Source organism: Cervus canadensis, chromosome 17, assembly GCF_019320065.1.
Source record: "Cervus canadensis isolate Bull #8, Minnesota chromosome 17, ASM1932006v1, whole genome shotgun sequence".
Classification (NCBI taxonomy): domain Eukaryota; kingdom Metazoa; phylum Chordata; class Mammalia; order Artiodactyla; family Cervidae; genus Cervus; species Cervus canadensis.
The window spans coordinates 49,433,395-49,452,378 of NC_057402.1; positions in this window are offsets into that span (position 1 = coordinate 49,433,395).

An 18,984-nucleotide genomic window follows, 5' to 3' on the forward strand; every position below is an offset into this window, starting at 1 on the left:
GGGAGGTTTTCTAATTTCTGGATGTCTTGGTTTCCTCATCTGTATAAATAGTTATAAAAGTAGGACCTAGCTTACAATGTTCTTGAGATGCTTATAGAAACTCAATGTTTATATTTTGAAAGTGCTTCATAAATGACAAATTTTGTTTTACTTAAGCCTTTTTCAAGCATTGCCGCATATTTTCAGAAAGATTTTTAGTTTTTGGAAGAGTATGCTCTGCATTTATGAGTTGTTTTATCACTGGTACCTGATATAGTCTCAAGTACCTAATGATTGCATAGAAAATTATACTTTAAGGAAAATTTTTTTCAGGGATCAAAACCACAAGCTTAGAATCTGAATTATTTAGGATATCAATTTAGCTAGAGTAATAGAGAGAAATTCAAACTAACAGTGACATGAAGAAGAAAGAACTTCTTTGCCACATGAAGGTCTAGAGAGATTCATGGGCTAGTGAGGTAGTCTATAATCATCAGGGACTCAGGCTGCCTCTGTCTTGTTGCTCTAAGACTTGCCCTTCAGCTTCACTCATGGTCCTACAGAGCTGCTGTAGTTACTGTCGTCACATGTGTATTTCAGCCAACAGGATGAGGGCAAGCAGAGGGGAGCGATGTTCTATGTCCCTTAAGGTGCAGAGTCAAAGTTATATAATTTACTACATCTTGAGACCCACTCCCGTTGTCAGCCTCATTCATCAAGAATGTTGGAAACTGCACTTTTTCGCTGGGCAGCTTCCATTCTATAAGAAAGTCAGAATCTATTTTATATGTGGATGCCTGGCAAAGTGCCCTAGCATCTTCCTGGAGGGCCTGAAATGCCACATTGAGCTGCACAGAGCTGCTATGTCCAAAGGAATAGCTCTGGTATATGAGATACAAAAAACCACCCATGCTTAGCCATTGCCCTGGAGGAAGAGATCCTAATTCATCTATTTCAGTTAACAGCATGATTTATCTTCAAATTGCCCAGACTGGCCTCCTGGACTCTTCTCTCTCCCTCGACAAAAAAAAAAAAAAAAAAAATCCAATAAGTTGCTTTGTCTCTTCTAATATCTTTTACAGACATCTCCTCTTTTCAACTCACACTAACACCCCAATTTAGGCTTAATTATGTACCACCCAGACAATTGCAATCACATCCAAATTGGTCTCCCTCTCCCCAGTTTCTTTGCTTTCCAATTCATTCTACAACACAACTGCCAAGTTAATCTTCACTGAACACAGCTCTGATCATCTCTGCCCTGCTTAGAACCTTTCAATGGCCCTCCAACGCCTATTTCACAAAGGCCAAGCACCTCTATCAAGGTGCCTTGAATTCTGACTCAGACCTACCTTTCTAGCTTTATTTATCCTTCTTTCACAAATCTCTTGTTCCATGCTTGGCTCCACATTTTCCCGTGTCTACTCATTTGCCCATCACAGAACACATCACCTTCTTTCTGTGGGTTGAAACCCACATCTTTAGAATTTAGTACAAATACCACTGCTGAAGATTGCTTCCTGCAAAGAAGAGATAGCCCCTTCCCATGAACTGGCTTCATCCTGACTTCCAACATCACAATTATTTTTGGTTTTGTATCTTAAGTAGAACTATGCCATCATTATTTTTTTATTCTCCTTATTGTCTTCAGGATTCAACATTATATTTTTGAGATTCACCCATACTGATCATTTACTTTCTTTGTTATGTAATATTGCATTGGGTGAAAATCCTGTAATCTACTCATCCCATTGTATCCATGAAAGATGTTTGTTTAGTTTCCAATTTTGAATTATTACAAACAGTGCTGCTATGAACTCTAGTTCATGTGTTTTTTGGTGAACATAGGTCTGCATTGGAAATATTCAGTCATGGAGTGTCTTCTATTTTCCTTGCTACTACCAAACAGTTTTCCAAGGTGGTTTTACGAGTCAGCACTCTTACCAGCAATGAACTAGAGTGTCAGTTGTTTCCCATCCTTGTCAACACTTAGTAGTTTCTGAGTTTTTAATTTTTGCCATTTGAAAATGGATATTTAGGGAATTTCCTGGTGGTAGGTGGTTATGACTCTGTACTCTCACTGCTGAGGGCCCGACTAGGGTTCAACCCCTGATTGGGGAATGAAGATCCCACAAGCCATATGGCCAGAAAAAACATTTAGAAAATAAAATTGATCTTTAATGATATCTTAGTTTCAGTGTTCAATTCTCTAATGACTGGTGGAGTTGAATATCTTTTTCTAGATTTATTAGTCATTTGAATATCCTGTTTTATAAAGTGTCTTTTTTACATATTTTGCTCATTTTCCTATTGAATTTTTTTCTTCTTACTGAGTTAAAAGTTCTTATAACCTAGCTATGAATCCTGTATTAGTTGTAATATTGTAAATTTTTACATACATGGAAGAGTATTTAAGCTCAATAAGAGCATAGAAAATATCTCTTAAAAATATTTTCTTGGCAGAGTCTGACGTAGAATCTGGGCATATAGTAGGATAAAACAGCTGCAAAATGAACGAATGATTCAATAACAATATTATCATGCACAGGTTTTTTTAAATTGTTTTCAAGCTTTATTTCATGTTGGCATATAGCTGATTAACAAATAATATTGTGATAGTTCTGGGTACACAACAAAGGACTCAGGTATACATATACATGTATCCATTCTACCCTAAACTGCCCTCCCATCCAGGCTGCCACATAACCTTGAGCAGAGTTCCCTGGTTATACGGTAGGTCTTTGCTGGTTATCCATTTTAAATATAGCAGTGTGTATATGCCGGTCACAAACTCCCTGACTATCCCTCCCATTCTTCCCCTGTGGGAAGCCATGCACAGATATTTTAAAAGCAAGGATCCTCTTTCATGAATTTCTTGTTCGCATCCAGAGTTGCATTCACAGTGACTCATCTTTGTCAAGTAATGACTGGAGAGTTTCCAGCAACTAGAAATCTAGCGTTAATATGAAAAGATCTCCAGGGTGGGGTTCCCCCAGCAGTGACCAAGTGGAGGCTCAGCAGGCTGGTTCCCTCATGTTGCTCATGTCTCTCAAGGCTTCCAAAATACCTTGCTTACACTTGAAAAGGCATGCACGGGTCTTTCAGCCCATGGATAACTCCAAAAGTAGGATTTTAAAAATGCAAAGTGCCCATATGTTCAATTCAGACTGAGAAATGGTCTCATGAGTAATTAAAAACAGTTACAAAAGCAATGGAGTTGTAACAATTGAAATATCACACACATATGTGTGCATTGAATTAGAAAACCCCATAATATTCAGTCACTGAGTGTGTGTGTGACAGTGAGGCTGGTGACGCCGAGTGAGCATCCTTATTCAATGCTTACCACTGAGAGTTCAATCACACCGCAGAGATTTCATCATTTTTTCTACTGCTTGCTTCTGTTTGTAAGCCGTGTGCTTTACTTCAGAGAAAGACTAACAGCTAGTGATTGTGTCTTTATGTGTTTCCTTGCCCCTGGTGTTAAACAACTTAATAATAATGAAGAAATCATGTATGTATACAAGAAATCATGTATATATACAAATATGTATAGTAGCATTTCTCTTTTCTCATGCAGGTGTGTAAGTCAGTAAAGATTTTTTTTCCCTCCTTTGATTTTTCTACCACTGCATTTAAAATAGAAAATGTATAATGTACAGGCTGATTTCTGAATCACATGAATGCTTGTATTTCATTCTGCAGGTGATTTTTCCTAATCCAATTAGGACTTGGGAGGTAGGGGATAAAGATATGGTTACAAGGGGACTGCCCTTGTGGTTAAGTGATTAAGAATCTGCATTCCAGTGCTGAGAACACAGGTTCTGTCTCAGGGATATACACCCCTTCTGAATCCACCCAAATTACTTAATGGAACTTGTCTAGCCCTGGAGCTGTTCCACGTGACATGAGCTCTAGTTATTACAGGCAAGTTTCCTTTTGGAGCAACTACTTCTGCAATAGAATCGGTACTGTGTTCACGTCTCCAGAGCCTCTTTTCTAATCCTTAGTATGAGAGAAGAATGGCTCTCTCTTCTTTTATCACTGCAGGCCCACCTATGAAAAAACTGAGGAAGCAGTCATCTCTAAGATGATTCTGTATGAAAAGAATCTGTGAGATGTAAGCAACATATTCTAGTGGGGAGAAATAGAGAAGAAATAAGAAAGCCAGAGTCTAGTATATTAATGCATACATGTGGAATCTGGAAAAAATGGTACAGATGATAGAGATACAGCTGGAGAGAACAAACATATGGATACCAAGGGTACGTGGCAGAGGGTGGGATGAACTGGGAGATGGGGACTGATGTATATACACTACTATGTATAAAACAGATGATCAGAGAGAGCCTGTTGCATAGCACAGGGAACTCTGCTCTATGCTCTGTGATGACCTAAACAGGAAGGAAGTCCAAAAAAGAAGGGATATATGTATACATATGGCTAATTCACTTTGCTATACAATAAAACTGACACAGCAGTGTAAATTTTAAAAACATTAAAAAAAAAAAAAAAAAACAATCTAGGTCCCCCCAGTGAACAAAGCTTAGCACTCTTGACTATCTCTTCTCATCACTGGACTTCAGTTTCCCCGCTATACAACAAAACAATTTGGGTGAATGATAAATAAGACCTTCCATGAACATTTTTTATTCTTCTGTAAATCTGTGATTCAGTTCTGTCAATAATATTTCTCTTTATTTTCTCTTGAACTATTTTTTATTGAAGACTTACTTTGTCTATAGAACTTTTTCCAAAAAGTTGAAGTCATGGCGCTGTTGAAGTACCTAAGACCCATTTGAGTAGACGATGACAAATACTTGATGAATGGTGACACGATGCCTGCTAAGGATGAGTCAGAAAACATAGTAGCCTGGAAAGGTCAGGCAGCATTTCTTAAAAAAAGGTCAAACCTCATTTAAGGTAGAACTTGATATTAACATCAAGTAACCAAGTAAAAAGATGTTACATTTTTAAAAGTTGGTAGAAGTTATAAATTGGGCTTTCCTGGTGGCTCGGCAGTAAAGAATCCGCCTGCAAAGCCGGAGATGCAGGGGGCCCTGGTTTGATCCTTGGGTCGGGAAGATTCCTTGGAGGAGGGCATGGCAACCCACTCCAATATTCTTGCCTGGAGAATCCCATGGACAGAGGAGCCTGGCAAGCTACAGTCCATAGGGTCGCAGAGTTGGACATGACTGAAGTGACTGAGCATGCATGCAGAATTTGGATATATTGAGAGTAAGTCAAGGTACAAAAGTAAATACAAAAAGAACTTTCATTTAGGGGGAGTCCATTTGGAAAAGGATATTCAAACAATATCAGAAGGTAAGTTTAAATAAGGAATTTGGTACTTAAGTGGGCTTCCCTGGTAGCTCAGCTGGTAAAGAATTCACCTACAATGCAGGAGACCCTGATTCGATCCCTGGGTTGGGAAGATCCCCTAGAGAAGGGAAAGGCTACCCACTCCAGTATTCTGGCCTAGAGAACTCATGAACTGTATAGTCCAGGGGGTCACAAAGAGTTGGACACGACTGAGCAAATTTCACTTCACTTGGTACATAGGTAGGATGCCATTGAGGGTCAAAATAAGAAATTTGGACTTTTTCTAGAGGGAGTAATAGGTAACTGTCTGCATATTTCTGGATAGTTGAAATAAATAACAACTGTGTATTATGATCATTTGACAGCAGCATATTGAATAGATTGTAAACAAGTAAATTACAACGTAAAGCAGATGATATTTGGGCAGCTACAGAGACCAAACAGGTATGGGGTAATAAGATGCTCATAGTGGTAAGAACAGACAATTGTAAGAAACTTTGCTAATGAAGAACTGACAGAATTTGGCTCTTATTAGGTCTAAAACTTAGGCCAAGGAAGAGAATTATTCCAAGATTTTGTGATGACAATAACTCAATTGTTTTGCATGTAGTTTTTAAAAAAATTTTTGATATGGATAGACTGTTAGTGTATAATCCTAGGTGGTAATGTTGTGTGACAAGACATTTATTTTATCTGTAGGTTTCACCACATACTACCACCCAGAAGAGAGAGATTCTGGCTGGATTTATTTCTCTATAAAGATTTAAGGACTATATTGATTTCTAATTTGAAACATGTGCTGAATTGTGCCTATTTCTCAGGTTATTAATTTTGAGATCATTCTTTCTTCATCATTACCAATATCCCACTAATGTCTTAGGACTCTCCCTCTGGGTGAGATGACTTGCTCTGTGCCATTTGTTCCATTAATTCTTTTAAAGCCACAATCTTCCTTTTTTTCTTCTGTACAATTCAGTGGCTTTCAGTGTATTCATCCAGTTGTGTAACCACCACCACAGTTAATTTAAAGCACTTTCATCACCCTTATGAAAGCTACATGACTATTAGAAATCACTGAAACCCAATCCCCACAGTACTAGGCAAACAATAACCCATTACTTCTGCCTCTATAGATTTACCTATTCTAAATTTTTCATGCCAATATAGAATTACACATTCTATACATTGCCTTTTTTTAAACTTCATATAATATTTTCAGTGTTATTCTATGCCGTAGCATGTTTAGTACTTCACCTTTGTTTCCTTTTGTTTCCCTCTGACCAAATAACATGCATTGCATTGCTGTGTGTGCTGGGCTACGTCGCTTCAGTTGGGTCCAATTCTTTGTGACCCAACGGACTGCAGCCCACCAGGTTCCTTTGTCCATGAGATTATCCAGGCAAGAATACTGGAGTTGGTTACTGTGCTCTCCTCCAGGGAATCTCCCCACCCAGGGATTGAACCTGTGTCTCTCGAATTGCAGGCAGATTCTTCACCGCTGAGCCTCCGGAGAAGCCCATGTTGAACTGCTGTATAACATTTATTTATTCACTCATCAATTGATTGTTTCTTGGGTTGTTTTCTCTCTCCTTTCTTTTTTTATCATTACACATAAAGTGGCTATAAAAATTTGTGTCCACATTTTGTTGTGTACAGGTGTTTGTTCCCCTCGCCCCCCAGCTATATACTTAGAAATGTTGAGGCAAGTGGTAACTCTATGTTTAACCTCTCAGGAACTGCCAGACTGTTTTCCAAAGAAGATGAATCATTTTACAATATCATCAACACTATATAAGGGTTCCAATTTTCTTCACTTCCTCTCCAACATTTGTTGCTATCTGTCGTTTTGATTATAGCCATCCTAATGGGTGTGAAGTAGTATCTCAGTGTGGTTGTGTCTGCATTTCCCTAATGGCTAGTGATGTTGAAAATGTTTTCATGAGTTTATTGTCCATGTACATATCTTCTTTGGAAAGTTATCTGTTCAGATCCTTTATCCATTTTTGTCACCTGTTTTTATTATTTAATTGTTAAATGCTCTTTATATATTCTAGATTCAGCTATGGTTTACAATTATTCCCCTTTTGTGGGTTTTCTTGTCACTGTTTTGGTGGTATTTTTAAATTAAGTTCTATTGGAGTATAGTTGCTTTACTGATGGTATTCTTTGATATACACAATGTTTTAATTCTAATTAAGTCCAATTCATTTTTGTGTCATTGCTTACCTTTTGGTGTCATATCTAACAAGGCTTTGATGAACTCTATAGGTCCAAACATTTACTCATGAATTTCATTCTGAGTTAGCTCTTAGGCTTACCTCTGTGATCCATTTTGAATACATTTATGTATGTGGTATGAGGTGTGATTCCAATTTTATTCTTTCACATGGGCATATGTAGTTGCCCCCAACATCATTGTTTGAAAACACTCCTCTTTCTCCATGGTACCCTTATCAAAAATCAATGAACTGTAAAGATGATTTATTCTGCTCTTAATTTTTAACATGCGGTGTTTTAGGAATCTAGGAAAGTGCTGGTGACAGACTCTGTCACAGAGATCAGGTATCAAATCAAGGCTACCTGGAACTGATGACCCACATCCTTAAGCTGCACAGCTGACCCCTAGTTCACCAGCCTTGTCTCATGTTCTAGGCACCTAATGAAACGTAGAGATTAAGTAAAGAGAAGAAATGACACTAAGGATAATAACAGTAGTAATAATATCTATAAATATTGGTAGCTTCTGTGAACCATGGATGGCTTACAGTATTGTCTCATGTAATCTCCATAAGCAGCTTGCCCAGACAGGTATTACTGATGAAAGAGAAAAGTGAAAAAAGAGAAAAGTGATAAAAAAGAACAAATGTGGCACAGAGAAATTAAGGAATGTGTGTTCAAGGTCATTTAGAGAAGAAATGGCAAATGAGCTTTAGAGTTCATCAATGCAATGGTAGACATTGTCTTACCACATTACTATAGACTTTCTAGACATTTCTCAATTTCAAAAAATGACTAATTTCCCAAAGTAAATGATTTGGGTTTATTATTTCCTCCCTGTGTGCAATTGCTTTCTCTGTGTTCCCACCACTGTGTGCCTCAAATGAAGAGGAGTCTAGGTATTGAGGTAAATCATTTTATTTTAACCAAGGAGAAGCCATTAAAGCTGATGGAAGTATTCTGAGTTTTACCCCAGGGTTTCAAAGAAGAAACCACAATTTTGTCTTCACAGGATTTATTAAGTCAGTGAGTAGGAGTGCCCACAACTGTACTGTGTATGTAAAAGCTGGATCTGGATATGTACTTTGAAAAGATCATGGTTTTTGAAGTCACATAGTCATGAATTCAGTGTATGACATGGATTAGTATCTTAACCTCTATGAACTCTTATGGGTAAGATGGAAATAATATAACATTATGGCTTGCTATGAGAATTTCCAGATAATACAACTGCCTGGCACAATGCCCATCACACAGAACAAATTCAGTAAGAACAATTTTTGCTTTCATTGTGATGGTGATTACTTTCTTCATATGGGAAATGGCTTATCAAACATGGCTAAAAACATGTTTAAAACTCAAACATGTGTTGGCAGAAAGCAGTGCTGTTGTGTACCTTTCAGTAAAGTTAGAGAAAATAAGCTACTTTCAGGAAACCCAACCCAATCTGCACTATGTCTTGACATGAATGTTCGGATGCCCACAGCCCTTTTGCATTACATTTTACATCGATTTTATGACCCTGCTGTGACATGTAATATCTGAGCACTCCAACTTTTCAGTTCCTCACTGCCTCCCTCCCTGGTGTGGTAGGAAATAAAGTTCACAATAGCATTATAATGGACAGTTCAGCCGGAATTCAAAAGTGGGGGTTACGACACAATCACCTGAAGGGAATTCCAAAAGTGCATATTTCTTATGTCCATATATAAAAATTGCATTACATTTCAGGAGAGCCAAAATATGTCCCAGCTTGAGTTTCCAGAGCTTATGGGTTTACAGTGCTATCCTCTATTTCCCCCTCTTCACTTGAAAATTTAAACAGAGTAACTTGGTTGTTCCTAGAGAGATGGAGTAATTTTCTTTTCTGTTTTGTATTCTTTGTCTTGTTTTCCCCAGAGAATAGGGATGCTTTTCTCTGAAATGGGCGCCTTTATTTACAGACTGCCTCCAGGTCCCACATGTCTCTCGTTACTATCCAGTCTTTGGTTCCTCTGTTTTATTTATAATCCATTTGGAGTCTTTTAAAGCTGATTAATATGAACTCAACTTAACTTTAAGAAGGGATCTTCAACTAGAAACTTAGAAACTTCTAAGTTTAGCTCCTAGAAACTTCTCCAGTTGTCTGCTATTCTGTTTTTTGTCTTCTGGGACCCACATCCCATGCACAGGACCATGTCTGCCAAACAGGTTTAATTCAGAAGTTCTTGGGGAAGTTGGATTCACTGGATATAGGCAGGTAGTCATTTCTAAAGTTAGAGGGAAACCTGGGCACCCACAGAGTCAATATTTCTCAATCAGAGATGCTTCCATACCCAGGAGCAGTCTATGGACACATTTATCAACGTTCCTAAGGATTACCTCTTCCATAATCCTCACACCTACCAGCTAATGTGGTAAGCTACACCCTGCCAACCTTGTCTTTCAAAAACTAACTATGTAATGACCCTGTATATGAGGTTTTTTTCTCTTCTTCCCTTAATTCCTTTGTACACCACAAAAATCCTTGATGCTTGCTATTCTACTGCTGTCAGAATTTCCCTCCCAGTTGATTCTTACACTAATTTCTTTATCTTTAAGCAGAATGAATTGGTCCAAAGTGTTGATGCAAGGAGGTACAGGCCTGGGGGAACACCAACCCAGGGGAATCAGGAGCCTGTATCACCTGGCAGGTGGCTTCACTGATGGAAGCAAGGCCAGTGACTGAGCCTGTAAAGTGTTCCAGGGCCCACATGACATGTGTCTGGAGAGGCTGTAAGGATATAGTGATTAAAAAAAAAACCAACAACAACAAGTGGCATTAGGTTGCATCACTGTCTTTTATTGTGCTATAAAATGGCTCATTGAGGGCGGAGAGTGTGAATTTAGACTCTTCTGCTGTGATCCAACAGTGGTCCTAGTGGTTTTCAAGAAAATTCAGTTGATCTTTCTTCTTCCTACCATTTTGACCTCCATTCCCAAAATTCTTTGTATTTTTCCTTCTTCCTTCCTTCCATCCTCCCCCACCCTTCTCTCTCTCTTCTCTCTCCAGCTTGAACTTAAACCTACTAGTTCTGCCATTACTGATTGTGTGACTTTTTGACAAGCTTATTAAGTTCTCTAAGTTTCTTTCTTTCTTTTTTCTTTTTAATTTTTGGATCACTAAGCCTGGGATAGTAATATCCATCTCATAGGCTACTGGGAAATTGTAAATGAAACTCATTTGTAAAAGACACAGTCTTGCATTTTTCCTAGACTTCATAGGTACAGAACTTATGTGAACTACTGAGCTTATGTGAACTATTATTTTCTTCTCCCTTCCAAAAAGTTACACTGCAAATTACAGATGAGCACATCTGTGGCCTGATGTTTCGACTCTTTCAGAACAGGAGTTGGTGTAACTCAGTGGTGATTGTCAGCATACACAGATGTTCCCTCTGTCCCCTAAAGACTTCCTTGGACCAGGGAGAGGTTATTAAGAATGGAGGTGATTTTAAAAAAGAAATTGGCTTCAAGACATTGAGACCTACCTGTGTTAGGGGCTGAACTGCATCCCCTGCAAATTGATATGCTAAAGTCCTAACCCCCAATATTCCACTTTGTAGCTATTTGAGGATAAAGTCTTGAAAAAGGCAATTAACTTAGAGTGAGATCGTTCACTGTTGTTGTTTAGTTGCTAAGTCATGCCCAACTTTTTGCAACCCCATAGACTGTAGCCCATTAGGCTCCTTTGTCCCTGTGGTTATCCAGGCAAGAATAGTGGAGTACATTGCCATTTCCTCCTCCAGAAGATCTTCCCAACCCAGGGATCAAACCTGCATCACCTGCATTAACAGACGGATTCTTTACCACTGAGCCACCAGGGAAGTCTGGAATGGGATCGTTACGTTGGGCTCTAATCCTATACGACAGGTGTCCTTCTAAGAAGAGATGATTAGAAGCCAGATGAGCACAAGCATAGAGGGAAAACCATGTGAAGACACAGGCAAAAAGACAGTCATATATGAACCCAGGGGAAAGGCCTCAAAAGAAGTGGGAATTGTGAGGAATTGTGGGAAGCCTCCAGCACTGTGAGAAAATAAATTTATGTTGTTTAAGCTAGTGGGTCTCTGGGAATTTGTTACAGCAGTCCTGGGAAACTAACAAATGCAAAAATCTATGCTTATATTTCTGTAACTGTAAAATTAAGGTCAGCTCTAGGAGGAAAAGCAGAAATATTTTGGTTATAAGGGTCTAGAGTTTAGAAACACAAAGGGAGATTTTTGGGTAAACCAACTTGTTCGATGACCAGTGAATGGTCTAATTGACTGTCCTGGCTACAAAACGTAGGCTAAACAGTTGAAGAAAAGGCATGCTTTGACTAGAAGCTGACAGGCTGGTGTCAGTCACGCCTCTGCATAATGCCTTTTCAGCAGCTGCTGAGAATTATCTCTGCCTTTTAATCCTCTCATTTCAGAGTTGTTTCAGGCAGATTATTCCTAAAACCTCATGCAATTAATATCAATTATTTAGATTGGCTGCTTTAGTGAGTGTCAGATTTTCCAGCACAGGGCAAGACGTTATTACTATTATTACTACTAATTACTGCGTTGTAGAGCACGTATGACAATTGGACTTGAAACTGGGGGGAGGGGTGGAATCAAGGTTTAATTATAGCAAAAGTTTATGAGCAGAAAACTTGGAATTGGAATTACTGTTCTTTGTCAAAAGGTTACCTTCTTGTAGATTGGAATGTACGGTTTGGAGATAAACCACCTGGTCTGATTTACAGGTTTGCACCCTTTTGATTCTGTAACCTTGGTCATGCATTGCTCTCTTTTTGTCTATTTAGGTGGCTGACATTAGAGTCTACTTTATGTGGTTGCTGTGAAGTTGAAATGAGTGAATATTAATATATGGAAAGCCCCCAAAACAAGTTTGGTACATTGTAATTTCCAAGCATATGAGGGATCTCATTATTAATATTATTATTGTTGCATTCAATAAAGTAGTCCAAGTGAGACAAGAAGGGGGCAGGATGCAACCTTTAAAAGATGACATAGCCTGAGATCATGACATAAACTGATTAGAACCAAACAGGTCCAAGGTAGCCAACAAGTCAACTCCCAGGGTAACAGATAAACAAGCTAAATGACCTGCACAAACTCCACAACAGAGGACCTAAAAGTCAAAAAGTGGGCAGTGGCCCAACTCCTGGAAACCCTCACCCCCTTGCCAAAATAGCTGGAAATCTTCTTCCACTCGTTAGCCTATGAAATTAGTTAGTGTTAGCCACTCTGTCATGTCCAACTCTTTGTGACACCCAGGACTGTAGCCCACCAGGCTCTTCTGTCCATGGAATTCTCCAGGCAAGAATACTGGAGTGGGTAGCCATTCCCTTGTCCAGGGGATCTTCCTGACTCAGGGATCAAAGCCAGGTCTCCTGCAATGCAGGCAGATTCTTTACCATCTGAGTCACCAGGGAAGCCTATGAAATTACCCACCCCGATAAAAACTGAGTATTCCTTGGAAGGACTGATGCTGAAGCTCCAATACTTTTGCCACCTGATGCAAAACCCTGATGCTGGGAAGGAAGGAAGGCAAAAGGAGGAGGGGGCGGCAGGTGGTGAGTTGGTTAGATAGCATCACTGATTCCGTGAAGATGAATCCGAGCAAACTCCAGGAGACAGTGAAGGACAGAGGAAGCTGGTGGGCTGCACACAGTCCATAGGATCACAAAGGGTGAGACACAACTTAGTAGCTGAACAACAACATAAACACTGACAACGCCCTGCCCTGGGGACACTCTTGCCTCTCTTGCCTTCCAAGATGGTCCACACTCTGTCCACGGATTGTGTTTCTTTCCTGAATAGACCTTCTTTCCCTCTAGTATGGCTCGCTTTTGAGTTCTTTACTGCATGAAGCCAAGAAACCACTCTTGGCGGCTGTCCCGAGGTCTCAGACGTTACCTGGGACTTGACCACCCTTTCATACTCCACTCTTCCAACAATACAAGGGGGCAATAGGGTCATAGGGTTGACAAGGGGTCAGGCCAACTGAGACCTGAATCCCAGCTCTGTCACTCACAAGGGACTGAGTAAATAACTTGAGTTATTTGGGCATAAGCACCTTAGTTCTCTATCTCACTGGAGGGCCACATGTGGGATGAATATTAATCACTCATGCTTGCTGAGTGCTTGTGACTTCCCAGGTACAGTGCTGATAACCTTACTGCATCTACTAAGTCAACGCTCAGATTTATATCATAGGTATACTCATTATTTTCATTTCCTGGACAAAGAAAACAGAGATTGGAGACTGTGAGCAATTGGCTTGGAGTCACTTGGCTTCTCACTGGCAATGCCAAGCAGTCTGAATCCAAAGCCTAAATGCTACACCCGAATCACCTGTTGTGGCATGGATCTTGTAGGAGGTGTTTAGTAGCAGTACTTTATCATGGCTTTAAGTGGAAGATAAATTACCCATTTGCTTGAGACAAATTAAAATGGGCATAGCCATCAATAACTGCCCTTGATCTTATCAATGATTATCCACTCTTTCCTTCTTCTCATCAGTCTCTTAATCTGATTTCTAGCCCTTGAACCCTGCTCCTTTGGAACTGAAATTTACTTACACTTTGCTAAATCCTCTGGCAAACATTAGATTGAATGACATGTTACCCACTTCCTTATATGCATGCTGATCACAGTTGGAAAAAGCAAGCTTTGATAACTGTAATTAATTAAAATAAATAATTAAAGCTCTTATTTTGTTTTTTGTTTTTCTTTTTTTTCCTACCATTTTTAAAGGTTTTTATTTTATATTAAAGTGCAGGCAGTTTATATTGTTGTGATAGGTTCAGGTGGACAGCAAAGGGACTCGGCCATATATATACATGTCTTCATTCTCACCGAAAATCCCCCCATCCAGACTGTCACATAACATTAAGTTCCCTCTGCTATACAGTAGGTCCTTGTTGGTTATCGATTTTAAATATAGCAATGTTTACTTTAATAATTATAGCCAATTTAAATAAATAATTAAAGTCATTTTGGTTTTTTTTGTTTGTTTGTTTGGTTTTCAGGTGTGCTACATAGACCTCTTAAATGACTGTTCTGTTCACTTTTAAGTCATATTGCTTTCTTCTCATGCAGACTCCCATTCTTTCATGCAAGAACTATTTATTGAGTTGGTACTATGTCTTAGAGGCTGTTGTGAGTTCTGGGAGCATAGTAGTAGCAAGAGTATTAAAACATCCCTATTCTAATAAAGCTGGGCTTCCCAGTGTCTAGTGGTAAAGAACCCATCTGCCAATGCAGAAGACAAAAGAGACGCTGGTTTGACCCCTGGGTTGGAAAGATCTCCTGGATGTGAGGGCATGGCAACCCACCGCAGTATTCATGCCTGGAGAATCCCATGGACAGAGGAGCCTGGCAGGTCCATAGGGTCCCAAAGAATTGGACACAACTGAAGTAACTTTGCAAGTATGCATATACTCTAATAAAGTTAACACTTTAGAGGAGGGAGCCAGGCAGTAAATAAATGAATAATGCCAGAAGGTTATAAATCCTTTGGAAAGGAAGCACGTTGCAATGACTGTGTATGGATTCTAGAGTCAAACTCCTTGATTTCAAACTCAGCTCTTTGTCTTGGCAGCTGTGTGAACTTGGACAAGTTATTAACTTCTCAGCGCCTCCATTTTCTCATCTGTAGAATGGGATTTCTATCTCAGAGGGGCATTTGAAACTTATATGAGTTAATACCTGTCATGATATTTAAAAGAATATATAAGTGTATGCTATATGTATATTTTTAATTGGAGTACAATTGCTTTACAGTGTCGTGTTAATCTCTGCTGTACAATGAAGTGAATCAGTTACATGTATATATAGATCCCTCCCTGTTAGGCCTCCCTCTCCCCCCCATCCCACCTCTCTAAGTCATTACCTAGCACCAGGCTGAACTTCTGTGCTATATAACAGCTTCCCACTAGCTATCTATTTTACACATGGCAGCGTATTTATGTCAATGTTACTCTCTCAATTCATCCAAGCATCTCCTTCTCCCATATGTCCACACGTCTGTTCTCTATGTCTGCATCTCTGCTTCTGCCCTGCAAATAGCTTCAACTGTACCACTTTTCTAGATTCCATATATATGTGTGAATGTATGATATTTGTTTTTCTCCTTCTGACTTCACTCTGTATGACATACTCAAGGTTCATTCACATCACTACAAATGACCCAATTTTGTTCACTTTAATGGCTGAGTAATATTCCACTGCATGTATGTACCACATCTCCATCCATTAATCTGTTGATGGACATTTAGGTTGCTTCCATGTCCTGGATGTTATAAATTGACTGGGGAAGGATACAGTGAGCTTTCGAGGAGATGCCACACAGTTTGTAACAAGGAAGTCACTAAGAAGATATTGCTTAGCAGAGAAGGCCCAGTGGGAGAAAAGCTTTTCAAGCAGAACTAACTGGCAGAGCCAAGACACTAGCATGGAAATCTGCTGGGTGTGTTGGATAATAGCATAGATGTGGGATATGAGACAAAAGGAAGTATCAGCAGTGGATGCAGGGAATTTGGCCTAAAGAGGAATGAATGAGATGAGGGGATTGGGGTGCAGCAGGTGTGTAATAGGAGAAAATGAGGAGCACATTTTAACTTTGAGATATGTTGGAAATCTTAATGAAGACATAGAAAAGGAGCGGTAGGAGTTCGGAGTTGGAGAAACTCATGTTGGAAATAGAAATTTTGGATCATTGGAGGAGACTGAGCTGTCAAGGGACTGAGAATTCTAAAGGTTACAGGGGAAGGTTTCAGAAGTTGGGGAGTAGTAGAAGCAGAGAAGAGAATAAGGGGATGCAGAGCTTTATGGAGATTAGAAGGAAGGAGTGAGAGTGACCTGTAATTTACTTGTAAACAGAAATAGGAACATAGGGAAACCAGAGATTAATCTTAATGGATTAATCCATCAATTTTAGGTGGTGGTGAATATTAGGAGCTGATAGGTTTGTAGGCTAGATTCTCAGATCTCCATGGAGACACAGAGGTGCTCTTAGTTTATTAGCACCTAGAACAGTCTTGATCACTGGTGGTGTGCATGTATGTGTGCTCAGTCGTGTCTGACTCTTTACGACCCCATGGACGGTAGCCCACCAGCATCCTCTGTCCATGGAATTTTCCAAGCAAGAATACTGGAATGGGGGGTGGAATGGTGGATTTACTCAGTGTTCAGGGCTCCCCTCTGATAACTGTGGATGGAACTGAGGAGGTCTGGGAACCTGGGTATCTCTTTATCCTCTCTTAATGCTCATCAATGGGGTGTGAAGACATTCATGCAAGGCTGCCCTGATTCATAGAGCAGGGCACCCATGGACCTCCCAGCTGCAAGTCTGAAGGCTGAGAGTTTTCTCACTGTGGCTAAGTAGACTTCACAGCTGGCTGTGTTCAACTGTGAACCCTTTATGGAGGAGAAGTGCCACTGGCAATCAATCAAGAGCAGAAGTCTGTTGTTCCAGGGATGTATTTAAAAGGATCCCTTGGGCACTGGCTAAAGGAAAATAAAGACTCCTCTAGAAGGGAAATGCCCCAGGCTTCAAGTTTTCACATATGCTCTGGGGCCTAAATTCCTCTGGTCTCCCCAAACTCTAGGTTCTTGAGACAGGGCAATGCAATTCATTATGGTGTTTCTGCTTGTTGACTCTCGGCTTTTTTTTTTTTTTTAAGTTTTTTATCTTTTTTCTTTTTATTTCCCCCAGTTTTATTGAGAAATAATTGACATACATGACTGTCTAAGTCATACAGTGTTATGGTTTGGTTTAAATATATAGTGAAATGGTTATAGAAACAGGTCCAGTTAACATTCATCATCTCATACAGATAAAATAGCAAGAAAAGAAAGAAGACATGAAAATAGAAAAATGTTTTTCTCCTTGTGATGAGAACTCTTAAGATTTGCTCTCTTAAGAACTTTTCTACATACCACACAGGAGTGTTAACTACAATCAGCTCTACCCCAATATGAAATAATAATAATAAAAAAAAAGCTTAAAGTTACAGATTTCCAGTTCTAAGATAAACGTGTGTGCATGCTCAATTGTCTCTGACTTTTTGTGAACCCACGGACTGTCGCCCACCAGGCTTCTCTGTCCATGGGATTATCCCAGGAAGAATACTGGAGTGGGTTGCCATTTCCTCGTCCAGGGGGTCTTCCCAACCCAGGGATCGAATCTATGTCTCCTGCATTGGCAGGAAGATTCTTCACCAGTGAGCCACCTGGGAAGCCCAAGATAATTCAGTATTGGGGATGTAATGTACACGATACTGATTCATTCTAAGGGGAGTGAATCGCTGAGTCCAGAGAAGCTGCAGTGCCCTGTGTCTGCTAACTGTTGGTGCTAATTTATTTGGCTCTGCTGCGAAAGTGTCAGCTTTTCCTGATGCTCTGCAGATAGACATCCATAGGTGGATGGACAGGTAGGTGACAAGTGGAAACAGCACGTAGGCCCTGCTGGCAAGCTGTAAGTGGGAGGGAAGCTGACAGAAGTGAAGAAAGAAAAGTGACAGAGAATGGGTGCCCCAAGGGACAATTAACACACTGTGAAAACATACCCTAATGAAACAACAACTCTAAGTTCCAAAGACAATTCTCAATTAAGCCCTCAGATGGTTTGCTGCTAAGAGCTGATGAATTGGTTTATTCCCTATTGCTCTCTGCAAAGTACCTTCAAACACCCACAACTCCATCTGTTTCATTAATAAATTAACTTAAATCCATAAAATTAGTAAAGAAACAGAGTATCACAAACAGAGTCTGTGATAAGTGACCAGAATTCATTTCTGGAGTAGCCTTTATAGGAGACTCTACAGGGGTAAAAGCTGAAGGATAAAGATATTTCAAGGATAAGATTTGCTTTGAGTTTCTATTTTTTTCCCCCCAGTACCTAAAATAGAAGTAAAAGACCAGGATTATAAGAAAAATAAGTTGGTTACATTGACTTTCTTTGTCATACACAAAAGTAACCACTAGGACTATCTAATAGGGTGCTGGCCCAAAGACAGCTTTGTACTGCGAGATACAGTTTCACATAAAAAGTCTTACAAAATAACACCTGGACAGTTTCTCATCTTTCTAAAGTTACAACTGAGTACAGGTTAAAACCGAACAGCAATTTCTGTATTGTTGTCCAGACCTTGAGAGCAAGGGGGTTTGGATAAGAGTCAATATCAAGAGTAACGGGCATTGTTGGGGGTCCTTTGTCCTCTGTCTTCACAAGGGAGGAATTTGTCTCACTCACCAACAGGGAGGAACGGTTGGTTGACTTCTGTTGGCCCAGCCAAGTGGGATAAAATGAAAAAGGAGAACCGATTGCAGCCTTTGGCCCAACAGATCTCTTTGGTGTCCTTGGGAAGAGAAGGTATTATGGAGTGGTAGGGACTGAAGTCAGATGAGGAGGCATCGAAAAGCATGGGAAAGGAAGAGTTGGAGACAGCCT